This window comes from Polyodon spathula, chromosome 16 (assembly GCF_017654505.1).
Source record: "Polyodon spathula isolate WHYD16114869_AA chromosome 16, ASM1765450v1, whole genome shotgun sequence".
In the NCBI taxonomy this organism is placed as follows: domain Eukaryota; kingdom Metazoa; phylum Chordata; class Actinopteri; order Acipenseriformes; family Polyodontidae; genus Polyodon; species Polyodon spathula.
The window spans coordinates 37,238,219-37,257,268 of NC_054549.1; the positions used below are offsets into that span (position 1 = coordinate 37,238,219).

At 43.0% G+C, this 19,050-nt stretch overlaps 1 long non-coding RNA gene across 1 annotated transcript; it reads right to left on the reverse strand.

Annotated features, from left to right (window-relative positions):
• Nucleotides 1-1,827: 1,827 nt before the first annotated feature.
• LOC121328263 lies at nucleotides 1,828-17,345 on the reverse strand. Its single transcript, XR_005951665.1, has 4 exons — nucleotides 17,333-17,345; nucleotides 13,296-13,301; nucleotides 10,408-10,410; nucleotides 1,828-1,920 (listed from the first exon to the last, which is right to left on the reverse strand). It is a non-coding gene; the product is annotated as an uncharacterized LOC121328263 (long non-coding RNA).
• Between the last annotated feature and the right edge of the window lie 1,705 nt (nucleotides 17,346-19,050).

Below are 19,050 nucleotides of genomic sequence, written 5' to 3' on the forward strand. Positions count from 1 at the left end.
CCAGTCCTGCTGTCAGGTGACACGATACTCCCAAGATGGCAAATATTTGAATAGTACAGTAAAACAAAAGATAGAAAAAAAAGGTATAAAAAGAAGAACTCTATATAGCTTCCGAGGTTAAAATTCCGAGCCTCCGGGCTTTTCCACACTTGTGGAATTTTCAAGCTGGTTAGAACAGAACACAGAACAGGGAATCAGACAGAATGAGCTTCAGGGTGTAGTTCTTAATGGGCAGCTAAGACCAAAGCTACTCACTCACTTACTCACTCACTCTCATGCACTGCCTCCCCTCCCTCCCTCCAACACTTACACCACGAGGGTGGGGATTCTCACTTGCTGTTTTAACCCTTTCATCGCTTTCATTCTCCTGCTAAGCCTTCAATTAGATGCTGTAAGTAGAACTCATTTTAAATTCCTGGCACTGCACAAATTAAAATGAGCAGCAGCTGGTTATTAACAACTAGTGTTAGTATTCAGGGGTGCTGCTAAAGGTGAGTTTAGATCAAGGCTGGGTCCTGGCTGGTTTGAAATAGCTGAGGCTGTCTGGCACTGATATATTTTAATAAACGATCGTGTTCACATGACTATCTAGGTGACAAACAGCTTTCACAACATGGGAATCAAACCGGGGTAGTGTCACGGACAGTGGAGAAAGATTGCAGCTCTTTGCAACAGTAGATTGATACTGAAATCGTTTATATGCTGTGCATTTTATTTGCGCAGCCTCCTTAAGTTTTTTGCCCACAATGTGTTTTAACAGAGGAGGGGGTCAGTAGCTAATGTTAAAAGATAACCAGCCTGCGATTTATACACCTCAAATGGGAATATTTTTTTTGTTGTTGTTCACAGCCTTGTTAAACAAACCATTTATTTCATTAACAAGAGTAGGGGACCAGAGGGATTCCCCCTGTTTAGGTGCAGGATGTAAATTGTACAATAGGCAAGCCTCACAGTTTTGTGGCGCCTGTCAATCAATGAAAGCACTGGTGAATGAAACCTTTCTTCAGCTCGAAAAGCTTGAGACCACAGCCCAGCTCCCCGGGCTAAACCCTGCAGGGTGCAGAAATTTGAAACGACTCCCTTTGTCAAGTGAATATTTGTCTAGTACAGTTTTTACAAGTCTTCGGTAGCCAGTGGTACTGTTAATACACTGTGTACATTGGCTTATACCAGCCTAGCTCTTTCAAAGGGTTTTCCTAAGCTATTGCAGGTTCACAAGGCAGCAGGGGGAGAGAGGCTTGATCTTGAGGAACAATTAGCTACCGTTCCCCTAGCCACGGTCCTGAACAGCAACCCATTACTTTAGCTCTTCTTGCTAGACTATTTCAACCAACTACTTTCCAGCACTGAAATTCACTACTGAACCTTCCACCCTGCAGCCCAGCACTGTAATCATAGAGTTACTCAAACCCATTGCCTACCACCATACAGCCCTGCACTCTAACCACTGAGCTACTCAAACCCACTGCCTTCCACACTGCAGCCCTGCACTCTAACCACTGAGCTACTCAAACCCACTGCCTTCCACACTGCAGCCCTGCACTCTAACCACTGAGCTACTCAAACCCACTGCCTTCCACACTGCAGCCCTGCACTCTAACCACTGAGCTACTCAAACCCACTGCCTTCCACACTGCAGCCCAACCACTGAGCTACTCAAACCCACTGCACTCTGCACCCCAGCACTCTAACCACTGAGCTACTCAAACCCACTGCCTTCCACACTGCAGCCCTGCACTCTAACCACTGCGCTACTCAAACCCACTGCCTTCCACACTGCAGCCCTGCACTCTAACCACTGAGCTACTCAAACCCACTGCCTTCCACACTGCAGCCCTGTACTCTAACCACTGAGCTACTCAAACCCACTGCCTTCCACACTGCAGCCCAGCACTCTAACCACTGCGCTACTCAAACCCACTTGCCCAGCACTGTAACAGCTGTAGACTTTCTTTAACCTTTAATTCTGATCGATAACACAGGAACTTTAGCTTCTGCAAACCACAGGGAAGTAATTGCTGCAACAAATCTTTCACAGGGAAGCAGCAGACAGGCAGTTTGTCATTGCGGGGTATGCTTGTATCCTTGTGTGGTTTACACATGCTTTTTTAGAAACAAGGTCAGAGATAAAGAGGGCCGGAAGAAACCACAGAGAGATAGTGAACGGAGGATGAATGCAAGGCTTTGTTTCTAATGATGATCTAATATATCACAGCTCCGCGAAGGGACAGGAAGGTGTTGCTGCTTGTTGTTGTGTTAGAGGCTGTGCTCATGTCAACAGATGGTGGTCCAAAGCCCAAGGGAGCTGCCCTCTGATCTGCAGGGGGAGACAGTGGTGCCCTGCCTGGGCACAGCATGCCCAGAATTACCCTTTGACAGATGAGGAAAAGGAAGAAGAAACACAAACACATGAGCGTACTGCAGGGTTTTGATCATCACTGTAGACCTTGCATAAGGGGGAGAACAGAGGCTTTAAAATCAGGTTTTGTTTTTCCTTAAACTTATTAGTTTCAAATCATTTTTTGTTTAAGTTTTCCAGTAAAATAATGTTGTGATAAAAAAATCTTTCAGTTCTTTGCATTTTTAGATTTGATTCATATGCAGCAACAGATCCAGAAATGTACATTGTTGCTTCCGGGTACATAATCACTGCTTGTACTCCAGGGATCATTGCTGCAAGACCACTGGAGCGAAATTGACCTACAGCAGGAAGTGATTAGGCACCAGACAGCAACAGCTACTGACAGATATTGTAGTATCTGAAATATCTGCATCCTGCACCACTTTTATAAAGAACAGAGAGCTCTTCAACACAAGAAAAAAGAGGACATGTGATAATGCTGCTGTGTTAATCAAAAGCAAGAAAATGGATTTTAAATTCTCTTTGGTTTTCAGACCTTTAATTGCCATGACAAGTCAATGAAGACACGGTGGTTAGGTTACAAAGAATCACGATGCAGCTTTTAGATTCTTTGCTTCTAGTCCATTAACATATAACAGTGCTCTCGTTTCAAAAACAACGGTAGACTCCATTTTATTGGCATCGTCAATGTGGCAGAGTGATTTACCATCACAGAGCCACCTGAGATCACTCCCATACACTTCAGTGTGGCTCAATTCCTTTTACAGAATTCCTGCTGTACTACCATAACCATTAGGATCAATCAGACTCATGTTTTCATCTTTAGAGATTATGCCTTTGAGATTAACCCGAGAGCAGCCCACAGCTCCGGTGCATATTTCCTATTGGACTTGCCTTTTGAAGTTGGCCACGTTTTCCACCTGCCTGGGCTTCATTTCAGATTCTCCTCCCAGCACCTGCTTCATATTTGAGGGAAAGAAATAATAAAAAATGTACCTTAGCTGGAGTGCAAGGCTATTTCCTTGTAGGGGCCACTGAAAGGAGTTTGCAACCCTGGGAAGAGTAAGGCTTGACTGTGCACTGCTGGCCGTGTGGAGAAAAAAACAATAGTGGTGCTTTGGGATTTGCTGACATCACTGGCCTTGCAGCACGAATGCAGCCCAGCAAACACAGTGTGCTGTCAGCCAGCGTGAAATTCATTTTTAAGGCTAGGTGATTCGCTATGATATCAATGATGAATTTTGCACCTGGTCCTTGTTTAGCACACTTTAAAGCACTGTCACTGTATCGCCGTGTCATTCTCAAAGGGGCATGTCGTAGAACTCTTTGAAGTACTGTTTGTACAAGTTTACAGCTGCAGAGCATAAACTACACATACTGCCCTGCCCCGGGATTTTCCATGGGACTCGTTGCTTTTAATGGTTTGACTATTGGCAGCAGAATGATTTCTATTGCATTACTCGAGTGTCTCAGAATGGGTCACACTTGACATTTGGCCTTTCTGCTGACGGTCAGCAACTCACAGATCTATAACAAGAGCTAAGTCCTCTTGGTCACAATGGAGCCCTTGTGTTGGGGAGAAGAGTACATTCTGTTCCCAGGCTCTCTCAGTCCATCCAATGGGCCGATTTACAGGGAAACAAGATCAGTCAATAACACTCAAGAGAACGGAAGTGTGCTACCCCTCTCTTCTCCCTGCCGCTAACTCTCTATTATCTTTTCAGCACCTTCTCTCTCCTCTTCTTCTTTCATTCTTTCTCAGTCCCTCTTTCTGTCTTCCTCCATCCTTTGTCGTCTCCTTTTCTCTCACACACACACATGCATTCTCTCTCTCTCTCTCACACATTCACTGTTCCTCTCCAACTTTTTCTTTCTCCCACTCTCTTTCTTTCTCTGCCAGCTAACTGTCATCACCAGCTCCGATTTCAAGAGACAAGTGGAGGTCTCTTATGTTCGACAGTGTGTTCTGTGTCCTCAGAGAACAATAGAGTGATGTGTCCAGGGCTACACTTGTTGCTGGTTCAAAGGATGATTAGATGTAAGGGCTATAAGAGTAATAAAGTCATGCCATATTTTCCAATAACTGCAGTAAAAGGGTAATATAACCTTCTTATCTCTGGAACTGGGGTACAGTGCAGATGCCTGCAACTAGTCATGGAACTGAACTCTTGTTGTATATTTTCAGTCCCTGTGGAGTTTAACCCAGCACTGCACAGTTATATACAATTTAGAAGTATTCAGGATGCAACACGTCGGTTTTATGTCTGGACTCTGAACAACTGAACTGCGGATCTCTATAATTAAAGGGAGTTTGAAGTAAAACAAGTCCTAGACGTTGCATCGTAGTTGCACTAAGTGGTGCTTCTTGGTAGTGAAAGGGTCAGCCCTGCTGAGGGTGAGAATCTAAAAGGTGCATCCAGACACTAACACAGCAGTGAATCGAGGCACACCGATTGGCCAGCGTATTGCAATTAACCTCGACACACTTGTGTCACTATACATGTAAGTACACAATGGTATCAGAAAAGGATTAGGATTCTATTGTGCAAAAAGAGTTGCACATGAAGTACATTGTAACTATGCATAATAACATTGAAATTATGTGTAAGCACACATGCATTTGTTAAGTAAATACTATGTACATGCATAGTAATTAGAGACACAATGTAAAGTGTTACTGGATTTCATGTATGCATGACAGATATTTTACAAAGATACTCTCACATGTTTTGGCTGTGAAGTGTTAGATGGCATAACAATGCTGTGATACAATCCTGCCTGATGTTTGATCAAACACTGCAGATGTTGGCCGTGGTGCCAGATGTGCTGCATTTCTGTACAACACCTGAACAGGCATTACTGAGCCACATATACCAAGAGTTTACTTTCTTTAAAGTTTGGTCTTAGTTTTTTTTATACAAGTTGCTCACTGCCAAAAGCCATTTCTTGAGGTTCTTGTCGAAACGAAACTGTAGTAAAATGGCTAATTTCGGCCAGTTTACACAAGAAAATACATCTTGATTCTGCAACAAGAATGATAACTTCTTGCTTTTTTGTTTTTTGTGTGCGCTGGTATTAAATCAAGAATCAGTATTTTACTCTATAACCTGCTCCTCCTGCAAACCAGCCTCTCTCAGACACGCAGAGTTTATAGTCAGGGTTTTAAAGCAGATGAAAACACTTAAAAAAAAACAGTTCAGAAAGAAAAGATAAGGCTGTTTACAAAGTGTGCTCTTCTTGGGTAAGTCTGTCCTTGCGGTGTGTAACAGAAGCCGCCGCCAAGATTAAAGCAGTCATAATAACGTGTTTCTTTTTAATAGCTTGCACTTACAGAATTGATGTCCATGCCAGAAGTGAGAGAGGGTTCCGTACACAACGCCCCAGGTATTCTCAATAGCATTTTGAAGGATTGTTAAAGCTTTTGATTTGTGCCAAAATGTTACACCTGTTAATGTTAGAAACCTGGTAAGAAAAAAAAAAAAAAAACGGGCGCATTTAATCCTTTGAAAATTTCCTCCATGGTCTGGAGCTTAATAAACACTAAAACATACTGTTCCAGGCTATCTAATGCTATCACTATTCACCTTTACACTAGCACTGTCATCATGATCGTTAGTCTAAAAATTCCACTCAGCTCCCCAGCGCTGTCATTACCAGCACCTTAATAATAATGAGCACTGAAACACTGCACTCTCAGCTCTGCAGCGCTGTCATTACCAGCACCTTAATAATAACGAGCACTGAAACACTGCACTCTCAGCTCTGCAGCGCTGTCATTACCAGCACCTTAATAATAATGAGCACTAGTGTAACACTGCACTCTCAGCTCTGCAGCGCTGTCATTACCAGCACCTTAATAATAATGAGCACTAGTCTAAACACTGCAGCACTTAATAATAACGAGCACTGTACACTGCACTCTCAGCTCTGCAGCGCTGTCATTACCAGCACCTTAATAATAATGAGCACTGAAACACTGCACTCTCAGCTCTGCAGCGCTGTCATTACCAGCACCTTAATAATAATGAGCACTGAAACACTGCACTCTCAGCTCTGCAGCGCTGTCATTACCAGCACTTAATAATAATGAGCACTAAACACTGCACTCTCAGCTCTGCAGCGCTGTCATTACCAGCACCTTAATAATAATGAGCACTGAAACACTGCACTCTCAGCTCTGCAGCGCTGTCATTACCAGCACCTTAATAATAATGAGCACTGAAACACTGCACTCTCAGCTCTGCAGCGCTGTCATTACCAGCACCTTAATAATAATGAGCACTAGTGTAAACACTGCACTCTCAGCTCTGCAGCGCTGTCATTACCAGCACCTTAATAATAATGAGCACTGAAACACTGCACTCTCAGCTCTGCAGCGCTGTCATTACCAGCACCTTAATAATAACGAGCACTGAAACACTGCACTCTCAGCTCTGCAGCGCTGTCATTACCAGCACCTTAATAATAATGAGCACTAGTGTAACACTGCACTCTCAGCTCTGCAGCGCTGTCATTACCAGCACCTTAATAATAACGAGCACTGAAACACTGCACTCTCAGCTCTGCAGCGCTGTCATTACCAGCACCTTAATAACAACGAGCACTGAAACACTGCACTCTCAGCTCTGCAGCGCTGTCATTACCAGCACCTTAATAATAATGAGCACTAGTGTAAATACTGCATTCTCAGCTCTCCAGCACCTTAATAATAAATAGTGAGCACTAGTCTAAACACTGCATTCTCACTCCTGTCACCCTGTACCTTAATAACAATCAATTAAACAGCTGTCTAGCACTGTCAGCCAGCACCCTCATGATCCCTAAAATGAGACACCTAAATTAAACTAGAACCAAATTTGAACCACTGTTATGCCCAATAACAAGTCAAAGTCAGTGATTGTCTGCCCTCTCCCAATTTCCCATGACCTGATCACAGTCTGAAATAGTTACAGTGCGGTATTAGCTTTCCCCCCGAACCGAGCCGGGTGTCAGGGGGGACTGATTTACACGCATGGCTGGGGCTCTAGTGTTACCGCACCAGGCAGAGCTGTGACAGCACGAGGTGGTGGCTCTTTGCAGTGTCGGGTCAGAGGCTGAGCCTGGCGCCAGACCCCAGAAGAGATCATACCCCCTCTGGGGTTCAGAGAGGAGGCCTCAATAAGCATATTGCAATACCCTGCAGAGTCAGGGGGTCTGCAGTACAAGCAACCCTAGATCCAGCAAGCAAAGGCATCAATGAATCAGACTGATAAACTGGGTAACCAGGACTCCGTTCCTACTAGAGCTGGGTCAAATCAAACTGCGCTGCTGTTGTTTTGAGTTTCAGGGACTGTGCAGTGCAGTAGCATGGGACAGATCTGAATCAGCAGTGCATTGAAGGTATGAGAAACTCTCACTTCAACAGCAAGCGATTCGATAAGAGTGACACGATAGGGTTGCCTTGGTGCTGGTTTCAAACAAATAGCAAAATGCTTTTGATAAGCAGGGGAGCTGCCAGTCCGATGTTGAAAAAGAACACCTTGTTTAACTCTTCAGTTTGTTACTGTTCTGAGCCGCTTTAGAAGTTAACTGTGAAGCTTTCTTAACCCTTTCAGTCCTGGCAGGACCGAAGCAGCGCTGTTTACAGTTCTGACAGGACTTGTAAGCCCCATTTACCTAAATATATGTTAAAAATAAAGAAAAAAAAAATGTTGTCCTTTCCTCATATATACACATTTTATAACTTCATCTGGCATTCTTCAACTCAACAAAAACAATTCAGGACTGAAAGGGTTATAAACTATGCTTCAGCAGGTATTAGCTATAAAAAGAAATATGAAAAGTTTAACACAATAAATCTGCACAGTAATTGTACAGTGTGACATTCATATAACACACTAGAATCAAATGATATTAATGTACTACACTTTGTTATACAACATGCTTAAGTACATTTTTATCACTGCGCACTGAAGACAAACCTTTAAACAAAGAAGTAAAGAGGCAGATGGAGGCAGTTTGTGGAGACCTTTGACGAGTTCAAATGAGTTTTATTTCATATTACTGAATAATTACCATATCTAGTTAGCTTTCATGCTGGAGAAAGTGACAGGCCTAGTACCAGAATAAAGAACAATCTTTCTTTCTGCAGGTCATTCCAGCCTGTAATGTTGCAGGATCTGTTCATGTTATTATGCTGTGATTCAGCGCAGAGCTTACATGTCACATGGGGTACATTAGAGAAAGCCGTACCCTGACTTACACATCGGCAAACTCGAATCTAGAACATGGGAAAAAGCATGACTGAATAGCATCAACATGACTGTTCCTTCAGACAGCAGTACAGAATCTGGATTCTGTGACTCAGTCTGAAGAATGCCATGTGGGTCGGGCTCTTAAGAATCTGAAAGAATGCGTATGAGCCAGCGTTATCGCCTCCTTCAGTTTAGGACAGAACATTTGCAGTTCTGGGTGCAGTACGCAGTTTGCATTGTGAGAAACAGATAAAACAAGGCGTTGTGACCTCTGTAAATGATTTGCTGCATAGATAAAACAACGGTTCCCCTAGCACGAACAGCACACTCCCATATTACAATGCTGTGCAAATAATAGAGAAAACAAAAGCAATTTAACTCAATTTTTAGTGCCTCACATGTCTATATACATTTAAGGATTCATTATCACACCCCTTATAAAAGTGTACCAGAGAATGTCCATGCATTTACCATAGTTTCCTAATATAATTTTTTAACATAATGCTTTACCTTTCTATAATTTACCATGTGTTTACTATGATTTAATACACTTTGCTATGCTTTTACTATGATAAACTTTTATAAGATCATTAATAATTAATCTATACAGGTGTTATACATTATTGCATTGGCTGGTCATTTATAATAATTCTATTAGTAACACAGTGTTACAAGTAGCTAAGGAATTTTAAGAAAATGTGCAGCTAGTGTCATTAAACAGATATAGTAATAAACACTCATTTAAACTAATGTCAATCTCCTTTATTTACAGATGCTTAATAATGGAGCAGTGAATCACATGTGACAAGTGGAGTACTGGGCTGACATATGACGAGTCCATCTCTTCTGGACATTTGTATACAAATCCATCACGCCCTACTTCAAGGCAGCGCCCCACATCAGGGTCAGGATCTGAGGATAGATGGAGGTGCCTGTCGACACACACGTTTATATTTGTATGATATACTGTCAGTGTAGGTTGTGCTGGTCTACTTTTGCATGTCACTGATCATTTTGTATTTCGACTGTGGCAGGGATGTATGCTGCAATATTGGCATGCTTGCTATCCTGCAGTATATTTCCTGTTCATTTTGAATGACTTCAGCAGCCTACTTGCCGGACACAGCTTCTTACGCCTGTTACAAGGTGACAAGGAATATACAGAGCAGCCCTCTGGAAGCAGGACATTTGCCCAGCACTTTGTCCATTGTCCTCAGAAGCACGGCATTGTCTCAAAGTTACCGGAGCTAAAGTCCTCCTCCCTCTTTGCTTTTTGATCGTAACTAATTCCTTCCAGATTCCAGGAACAAACGCTCCACGATATCATGGCATTTCCTGATGTCAAGCCAACAACAGACTCTCAGTTGTCTTTGATGCTGAGAAATAAAAACAGAGAAGCAGCAAAGTCAAAACCACTAGGATTTAAACGTTCGGAACAAAACAGAAAAACCCTAAAAGCTGTTCCAAAAGTACCCCAGCTCTCTGTTTGCCATCTGCTGATTCTGCAGTAGCCTTTAGGTTCTTTTTTTCTGTTTCGTTTTTATCTACAATTTTAATCTGTAAAAAAAAAATAAAAACAAAAACCCAGTAGATCTTCAACACAAGAAAATGAGGTGTAGGAATAATGTTGCATATAATGCTAATAAGAGGCAGGAGTATGGATTTTTAAAGTGCTTTAATCAGTAATCTGCTAGCTTCTGTGCAGTATCCTCCCCCTCCCCCTCCTGCTAGCAATCTGCCTGCTCTTCTGCAGCGTCCTGCTCTCTTGATCCTCAAATCTGCCAGCAAGCAGCACCCTACCCACACAGCAACCTGCTGACTGCTCGCCAGCAATCAGCCACTAATCCACAAGTACACCCTTCATTAAAAAAGAGAGGAAATACAGTATAAATTATAAATGGAAAACGTGTAGACCGAAAGTCTTTTTCTGGGTTTCCACTGTTTAAATGGCTTTTGATTTGTCTATTTACTATACAGTATATCACTGGGTGATGTGGATTCCACCTCCGAGTGGTGAAGTGAAAGTACTGCATGCTGATTTTGTGTTAGATATTGACTTTGCTTAATGTAGATCATGAGGGAATAGCAGAATATGACAGAGGATAAGAGAGGACTGTTGAGGGTCTGGTGATTCTTTAAGTGGGAAATATGTTCTGGTATACTGGGGATATTTTGTTCATTGGGCAGGCTGGCCCAAATCACTCATTGTTAAAACAGATGCCAGTCAACACATGGTGCAGCCATTAACACAGCCCTTTGGAGCACACCTCCAGGGAGGCAGACAGGAGCACTTCAGCTGGGCTCTTTCTGTTTCACTCTTTCCTTCTCGACAGTGTCCCCAGATCAAACAACTTCAGTTGGTCTCCTCTGAGCAGATTGTTCTTTCATTGTGTTTACATGCTAATCGTTTTTGTTGTTTGTATTCAGGAAGCAATATTCCACCCATTAAAACCAGCTGTTTGGCAGTATTGCAGAGCGTGGTACTATTGCATAAAGCATTGCAGAGCGTGGTGCTATTGCACAAAGCATTGTAGAACGTGGTACTATTGCATAAAGCATTGCAGAGCGTGGTGCTATTGCACAAAGCATTGTAGAACGTGGTACTATTGCATAAAGCATTGCAGAGCGTGGTGCTATTGCATAAAGCATTGCAGAGCGTGGTGCTATTGTACAAAGAATTGCAGAACGTGGTACTATTGCATAAAGCATTGTAGAACGTGGTACTATTGCATAAAGCATTGCAGAGCGTGGTGCTATTGTACAAAGCATTGTAGAACGTGGTACTATTGCATAAAGCATTGCAGAGCGTGGTGCTATTGTACAGAGCATTGTAGAAAGTGGTACTATTGTACAAAGAGCATACGTGTAATATTTGGACTCTCTTTGGAATACAACTGGAAAGACGGTATTGGGAATTCTCCCATGTTAGGCAATATGTTGTAACGCACTAAAAATAAACTCACAGCAGCATCTAGTGCTCAATTTCATTCATGGAATCACTTCTGAGTGACATGACTGGGCATGAGAGTTCTGTGTGTGTATGTGTGTGTGTGTGTGTGTGTGTGTGTGTCACACCCGGTCCTTCCAGATGTCCAGGAGAACATTGGCAATGTTCTAGGGAATGGTTTCCACAGGGCTCCAATATGAACCCTAGAGACTACACTGTCCTACTGGGACACAGAGGGAACACATTATCAAGCATTTACACAAGTCATTGAATCTTATTACCCATTAACTTTAAACCAGAAACAAACTACTTGACTGCTCCAGACGCCCGAGTTATATTTACTGAGCTCCTCCTTTTGTAACGCTGCCATCGGAAACCATAGTTAAGGGACCGTTGTATTTCTGTTCTGCCTTATAGCAAGAATACAACTGCAGTGGAATTGCATTAAGTGGGACAAATGGAAACCGGGTCAGCTGTATAAGCCATTGCATGATGAGGGAGAACTGCACTTAGCTATTTGGTTCTAGTTTTGTATATTTTTTTTTTAATATGTTGAAGGGTATTAATACAGATGAAAATAAAACTAAATGAAAATGCATGAAAAAATGTGTCTGCCTGACTAAGTTTCTTAATGTTTTACAGATTTTCGATACAATTATAATTAAGCTATTTGAAGTTATGGGTATTAGCACAGATAAGGCATGACCAAAAACTGCAGCCAGGTGTGATCTCACCCCTCCCATGTCCAGACATCTTCGGGCTCTTAATGACAGTAACAGACTCCAAGCCCAGCCAGTGCATAGCATGTTGTTCTATTCTATTTTAGTACTGGGTGCAACAGTCACTATAAAACTGGGATGAGATAGAATAGGGATGTTAAAAACGATTGTGTCTGGAATCTGTTGCAACTCTGTCTCCCTATCCCCTTCTCTATATCTGCTGCCTCTCTTTCACCTCTCCCTGTACACACCGTTCATAGCTGTTAATCCAGAGATAAACTTGTGATCTCTGCCACATGTCCTGCTTTCCCATGTAGAGCACATTCTGCTTGTGACGCATGCGCTGACGATGAAGACTGAGCAGTCACCTTGTTGTGAACAGCACAACAACAGGATATTTTTCACCTATTCTAATATTGTGAGTCGCTTTTAAAAAACAAAAGGCCATCCTCTGGTTTCATGATGCCGATATTCGCAGTTTTTAAACGGATGTCGCATTTACAAAAGATAAAAGATACATTAATTGCCAAAATTTTGTAAGCAGAGCCTCCAGTCAGGATTTACATATTCTGCAGGCTGCAGATTTTCAATAAAGTCACCATCTGTGTAGAAGGATCCCATTTCCATAGTGGCCGCTTCTCTCTGAAGAATCCCTGTATGTTCGATATGCATAAAATCGGCAGGATTTTAAAGATCCCCTGCCCATGATAAACTAAAACAGGATTATTTTCAACACGGTAAAAAAAAAAAAAAAAAACCTTTCAGTTCCTTGGTTCTGGAAATTCTTTGTTCTTTCTGAGAATCGTCTAGGATAACTGGCAAGAAGGTCAAAATATCTTGATACATTGTCTCCTCCTGGGTCTGTGAGTTTACAATGCATAGCTTCAAACACTAATGACCAGAATCAAGTACACAAAAAAAAGAGGTGTGTTATCCACAGTTAAGCAATATAAACAATGCACGTCATACAGTATCTGAAAACAGCTATAGTACTTTGCCCCGTGACAATGTGTTGTCCAAACATGGGGGATTACCCTTCCCTGTGGAATCATTGTAAACTCACATTCACGGCTCACCTGACCTCCAACGCCCAACCACCCCTGAGAGAGAGAGAGGTTGAGGGGTGGAAATTCTTTGAACCCTTAGATATAAAACTGCTTATCGCAGATGAAAAGCACTAGAAGAGGAATGATCACTCAAACCACGGCTGGTGAACTGGAGGCCCTCCTCCCGCGTGCTTATTTATCATGCATAAATTAAAAGGAACTGCCTAGGCGTGATGAACCCTTGTCCTGGTGCTATTCAAACCTGAAAGAAAGCCAAGAGCTCAATGAGTAAGACATGGGCAAACTGCTCTATTGCTTAAAGTGGAGGACTCTGAGGTTAGAAGTAAGGAAAACAGAGGCAGTGTGGTCTTAGTGGTTAGAGACACGAAACTTGTAGGCAGAGTAGTGTAGTGGGTAGAGCTGAGGGACTGGGAGGTAGTGTAGCCCAGTGGTTAGAACTGGAGGACTTAGGGGGGCATTGTGGCCAACTGATTAGAGCTGAGGGACTGGGTTGTGGTGTGGTTTATGAGTCATAACTGAAGACTGGTTGGCTTTCTTGAATTAGCATCTTTTAAAAAACTTTCTTTAAAAAAAACAAGAAGAACTCTCTCTCTCTCTCTCTCTCTCTCTCTCTCTCTCTCTCTCTCTCGGTTCAACTAAAGCATCCAAATACAAATTGCTTTTCTGTAGGTAATAACAGCCGCCTCCAACCTTTACTACAATAATTTCTTTCCCCAGCCAGAGCTTCGCCTCACGTACTGAGAAACCCAGCCTGTGTAAGATGTGCAATGATGGCTGCACCTGTGCCTGCAGCTCTCCCATGTTGGATTTTTTTTAAGGCTTGTTAGTTTTCTTTGCTGATTTGACAGAAAAAAACAATGCCTGCTGCTGCTGCTACAATGAGACGGGGCATCTCAGTGGATTTCTCCAACATGAATATTTCAAAAAGGATCACATAAAACAGCATCACTTAAACTACTCTTTTCCTGGGTGCCACTGCATTAGTGATATATAAGATATGTATGTTCATACTTCACTTTTTTTTTTGGGCAAATAAAGATTCTCTTTAAAAATGGGGTACAGGGAAGCTGTGTTAAAGCTTTGTTTAGTTTTATTGATGAATTTAGTGTGCCCAATTAATTTTCTCTACCATTTAGCATTTACATTCCCTCACTGCAGCAATTCCCCACAACAGCTCTGGAGAGCTGAAGGTCAGTGGGTGTCTCCGATCCCACCAGCAAGCCAATCACCTCTTTACACCAACGAGCTCCACAGACACTGCTGTCTGCAAGCTAGGTGGAGGTCAAAGGGCAGCCCTGCAGGTCTCTGCTTGAGCTCAGCGGGCGCCTGGCCAGTGAAGACCACAGCAGCAAGGTTAGGTGACTTAGTCCCTGACGGTTTATCCCACCTATCCTATAGGAGCACCAGAGCCAATGAGACACAACTGAAGAGCTGCAACTTTGCACAACCAGGACGTGAACCTACACTATCCTGACTGTGTGACTCACCCCTGCACACCACACCGTTTACAGTATCAAGGACGAAAAGAGATGGACTAGTCATACAGTTTTACACAAGCAGTGATGCACACGTCTCAGAACATGAATCATAGGTTGCAAATACAATTGAAATGCAAATAAACCATGACTAAACTGCATTAACAGGTGCTCTTTTACCTACTTTACTTTAGAATATTAAACGATAAGCAATCCCCCACACACCTGAGTAGCGGTATCACTGTGGTTTGATAGTTTAGAGTAAATGATGATCCTTTCAGTGCTTGGTTTTGAAATACAGTTTTGAGAACAGGCTGGCACGTTCATTTCAAGCTTTTCTTTTCTTTTCTTTTATTAAAGGTTCATCCATTAAAAAGGTTTTTTAGATTTTGCTAACGCAGCTCGGTTCAGCCCTGTCCTCTGGTAAGAGGTGCTCAGAGATCTTAACTCTTCCTAAGAGTTGGGGGGAGCATGTTCTAACAGCTTCAGCCTGAGGACGCAATCTGAAAAAGTGATGTCTTAAAAGGATTGTCCCTAGCACACTGACAGGACGGAGAAGAAGCTTTGCAGTGCCCTCCCTGGAGCAATGACATGCGTGACATACCGTCCTCATCAGGTAACCCTGCCGGGGGCTGACAGGGGCTCTGCTCAGTGTTAGGAAACCATCGCAGGAATCAGTGCGCTGCAAACCAGGTCCACCACAACAGGTCCTGTCCCAAGGACTCAAATTATGGGGGGAGTTGAAGCAATTTTGACCTGACGTATTGTCAGTAGCGTCACCCATTAAATCTTCTGGAATACTGAACTTAGAGAAACTACAGCTTTGGAACTCAATTCCACAATGGTATGCAGAACGCCGAGTCTGTCAGTAGTTTTTTTTTTTTTTTTTTTTAATCTAAGCACAAAACATCTCTCTTTGATTTGGGCTTTCACGAGCAAGCAGTCTGGAGCTCTTTTGGCTTGCTGTTTATTTTTTATGTGGTTAATCCCTAGAGCCTGTTCCCTGATGCATTGCACGGTGCGTGCTTCTGACTTCATCTCATTCCTGGCTTGCACGTGGCTTCACAGTCTTGACAGTGAAATATTACTCCATGTATTTCAGGGCTACTGATGTTCCTGCCTTCTCTGAGCAGACCACAGTCCCAACTTCCACTCCATTCTAAGTGGACTCTCTCTACACCTGGCTTTAAAGCCATTAAACCCAGACCTGCACCTACTCTGCAGGCTTCAGTCTCCAGTGTTGTCAATTCCTTTCCTGACCCTTCACAGGGACTGCATGTATCCCTGCTTTGGCCAAGCTGACACACAGACAAACTGCTTCACAGATGCATTCAGTCCTCAGTGCTTCCAGGTCCCTAATCTATTAAACTCTTAAAAGTTCAGGACCACAACACGTCTATAAACCTAACTGCCAGACTCCAGCACATATGGAACAAATAAGGGGCAGACGTTGGAAGTGGGACTGTGTTTGCTCTTTACGACACCAATGAGCAGGGAAAAGAAACCTCCCAAATACAGTACCTGCTTCTCTGAAGAATCCTGGCAGGAGGTGCCAATGTGAGTCAGACCACCTAGGTTCTGGGAATCTCTCTGGGTATAAGTCATGGGCTCTGGTGCAGAGTTACTTAGACTGTGTGGGTCTGGCTGGGGTCCAGATGCAAGCCTGTCTGTCCAGACTCCCTCTAACAGTATCAGGTTCCGAGCCACATTCCCCAGACTGAGCTAAACCGGACCAATGCCCAACTTTCCCTGCTGCTGCTGTGGTACTTAAAGTGCAAACCCATAAGGTCAGGCTGCTCTGGGAAATGTAACGATGCAATGGTGTGCATCAGGAACCCTTTTACAAAACGGCCTCCAGGATCCCTTCAGTATGTATATACTGGGCAGTAAACTGCATCATATGAAGCTCACCATCGGGAGCGTTCTCTTGTCTTTTAAAAGCTGCTCAGAATAGAGTGATTCCATCATACGTGTGCACTTCAGGTATGTTACTGTGCACCATACAAGGGAAACCCCTAAGGCAGCAGTGATTCACTCCAGCGTGTAATTGTTTACACTAAAAGCATGGTACTCTCCATAGCTACTGGGCTAATTTACTGTGGCAAGCTTCTTTTTTTTAATTAAAGTTTCCTCAGAACAAACCTGCTGCTGTGAGCTATTGTTTAGTTGCCAGTGGAAGCTGGGAGGCGGGGTGATTGGGGGGCTGGGGGAATTAGCGTGAAATAAAGACTATTCTTAATTCCCTTTTTGGTACATTTTAGAAGAGGAAAGGACCACCCGTAGGGAACTCATTTGCTAAAAGGTTACACAGTGATAGCAGTCCATTACTCAGTGACACGCGTAAACAATGCAGTGGTAGCAGCCTCTGGTAAAAAGGTCAGGTTTTAATTACCAGCGGATTGCGTGAACGTTGCATTGGTGTCATCGTCTTTCCACGCCACTTACGCCATGGTTTATATAGCGGTCATGCATTGTCCACTTTGTAATGCGTGCCCTGCTGGCTTTTAAAACTGTTGTGCATTTCTTCACACACTGCTGCCCTTCATAGGTTTGTAATCTCACTTCTCTCTTTCACCAGAGCTGTAGTCTTGCGTTCCTTTCATTCTCTGCATTGTGAGGCTCTGTTGCTTTTGTCACAGCTCTTGTATTACCTGGTTAAACAGATTTCTCATGTATTTTTTTCTTATAAAAACATTATCGGAAGCATCCCCATGGTTAAAAACATAGCAACGCGTTGTAAAATCACAACGAAATTCGAGATGGCAAACGTAAGACTGATGATAGTAGACGAAAAGTTTCTGTAACTGCTTTTAGTGTAAAAAAACCAAAGTGGTGTGTTGGTGCTCATGTCACTTTAACAGGCAGGGAAGTATGAAGATGGCAGCAACATGTAGGGAAATACCTCTGCAATAAATGTCCTGAGGCAAAGGGGCAGCACATCATTTATGAGTTTTCTTTGTTTGACAGGAGCTTTGTGGTCAAGAACTCCTGATAAGACTAGCATCTCTGCCTGGTCACAATAAGCTAAATTGTCAGTCTTTTGCTTTATCAACTAGGATAGTAGGTACAAAATAAACTATATTATCACAGGGTGCCTTTTTAAAGGGCTAGCAATGCTCTGAAGCTGTGTAGATGAATTTACTCTGCCTTGCCGCAGAGAAGGAAGGGCCCCCCTCCTGCCCTAGTTTCTGCCTCGCCTTATGCAAACAGAAACCCTGTTTCATCAGCTCCCTGCTCTCTGCATGAAGCAGACGTTATGCCTGCTCTCTGAACCGTGGAGGAAACACAGCACATGAAATCAGCCCTGACCTTCCTCGAAGGTACACCTGCCTGCCACCGGGTTTGCTGGAAAGCCTGTTTGTTCTGGGTGAGCGGTATCTGTGGAGGTGTTTCCATTATCCACAGCCCTGCAAGTAAATACAGTCCATGCTGCCGTCTCACCTGTCCCGATCGAACTGTAATCCTGCTTTTAAACAGGCCAGCCTTCCCGACGTCTACCACTGATCCTGTCTGTCTGATGCTCTGTCTACAGGGCAGGTACCACCCATCAAGGGCAATTAACCTTTGCATTTTTAAATCAAAAACATCAATGAATGGATTTATTTACTACCCACCGATAAATACTTCTTAAAGGCGATTTTGAGTACCAGCACACCCATACCCAATGTACAGTTAAGAACGCTGTTGAATGAGTTATAAAAAACAAAGTGAGTCATACCAGGACAGAACACACACTAGAACTGTAGACGAGTGTATAGGAATGGCCATCCTCTCGCAAGAACACAGGTTCCTTCTCAGTTACCACGGCCCTTGATTGCACATGACTCAGGGTTGAAGCAAATTCTAAATAGCAGTGATTTGTGTCTTATGTAAATGGTTGAAACTATGGAAAACACAACTAAACTAGCCAGTTTTAATACGTGCATATGTTTTTTTTTTTTTTTTTTAATGATTATGTTAACATTTAGTTACATTTTCACAGTTTCGGGATATAAGTATACCAAATCACTGTGCTATTCAAACCTCACTGACAACCAGTCCAGTACTCTACACTGATCAGCAGCACTCAGACCTACCTTCACTATTAGAAAAGGTTGTACAGGTGCGCGCTTGACATTTTGAATAGACCCATTACTTTCCTCACTTTCTTACAGGATAATGCTGGCATGCAAAGTACATTTAATAAAATATAAGCATCTTGTACTGAGTTGAGATACAGTGCAACACTTAACAGCTTCGGGCTGACT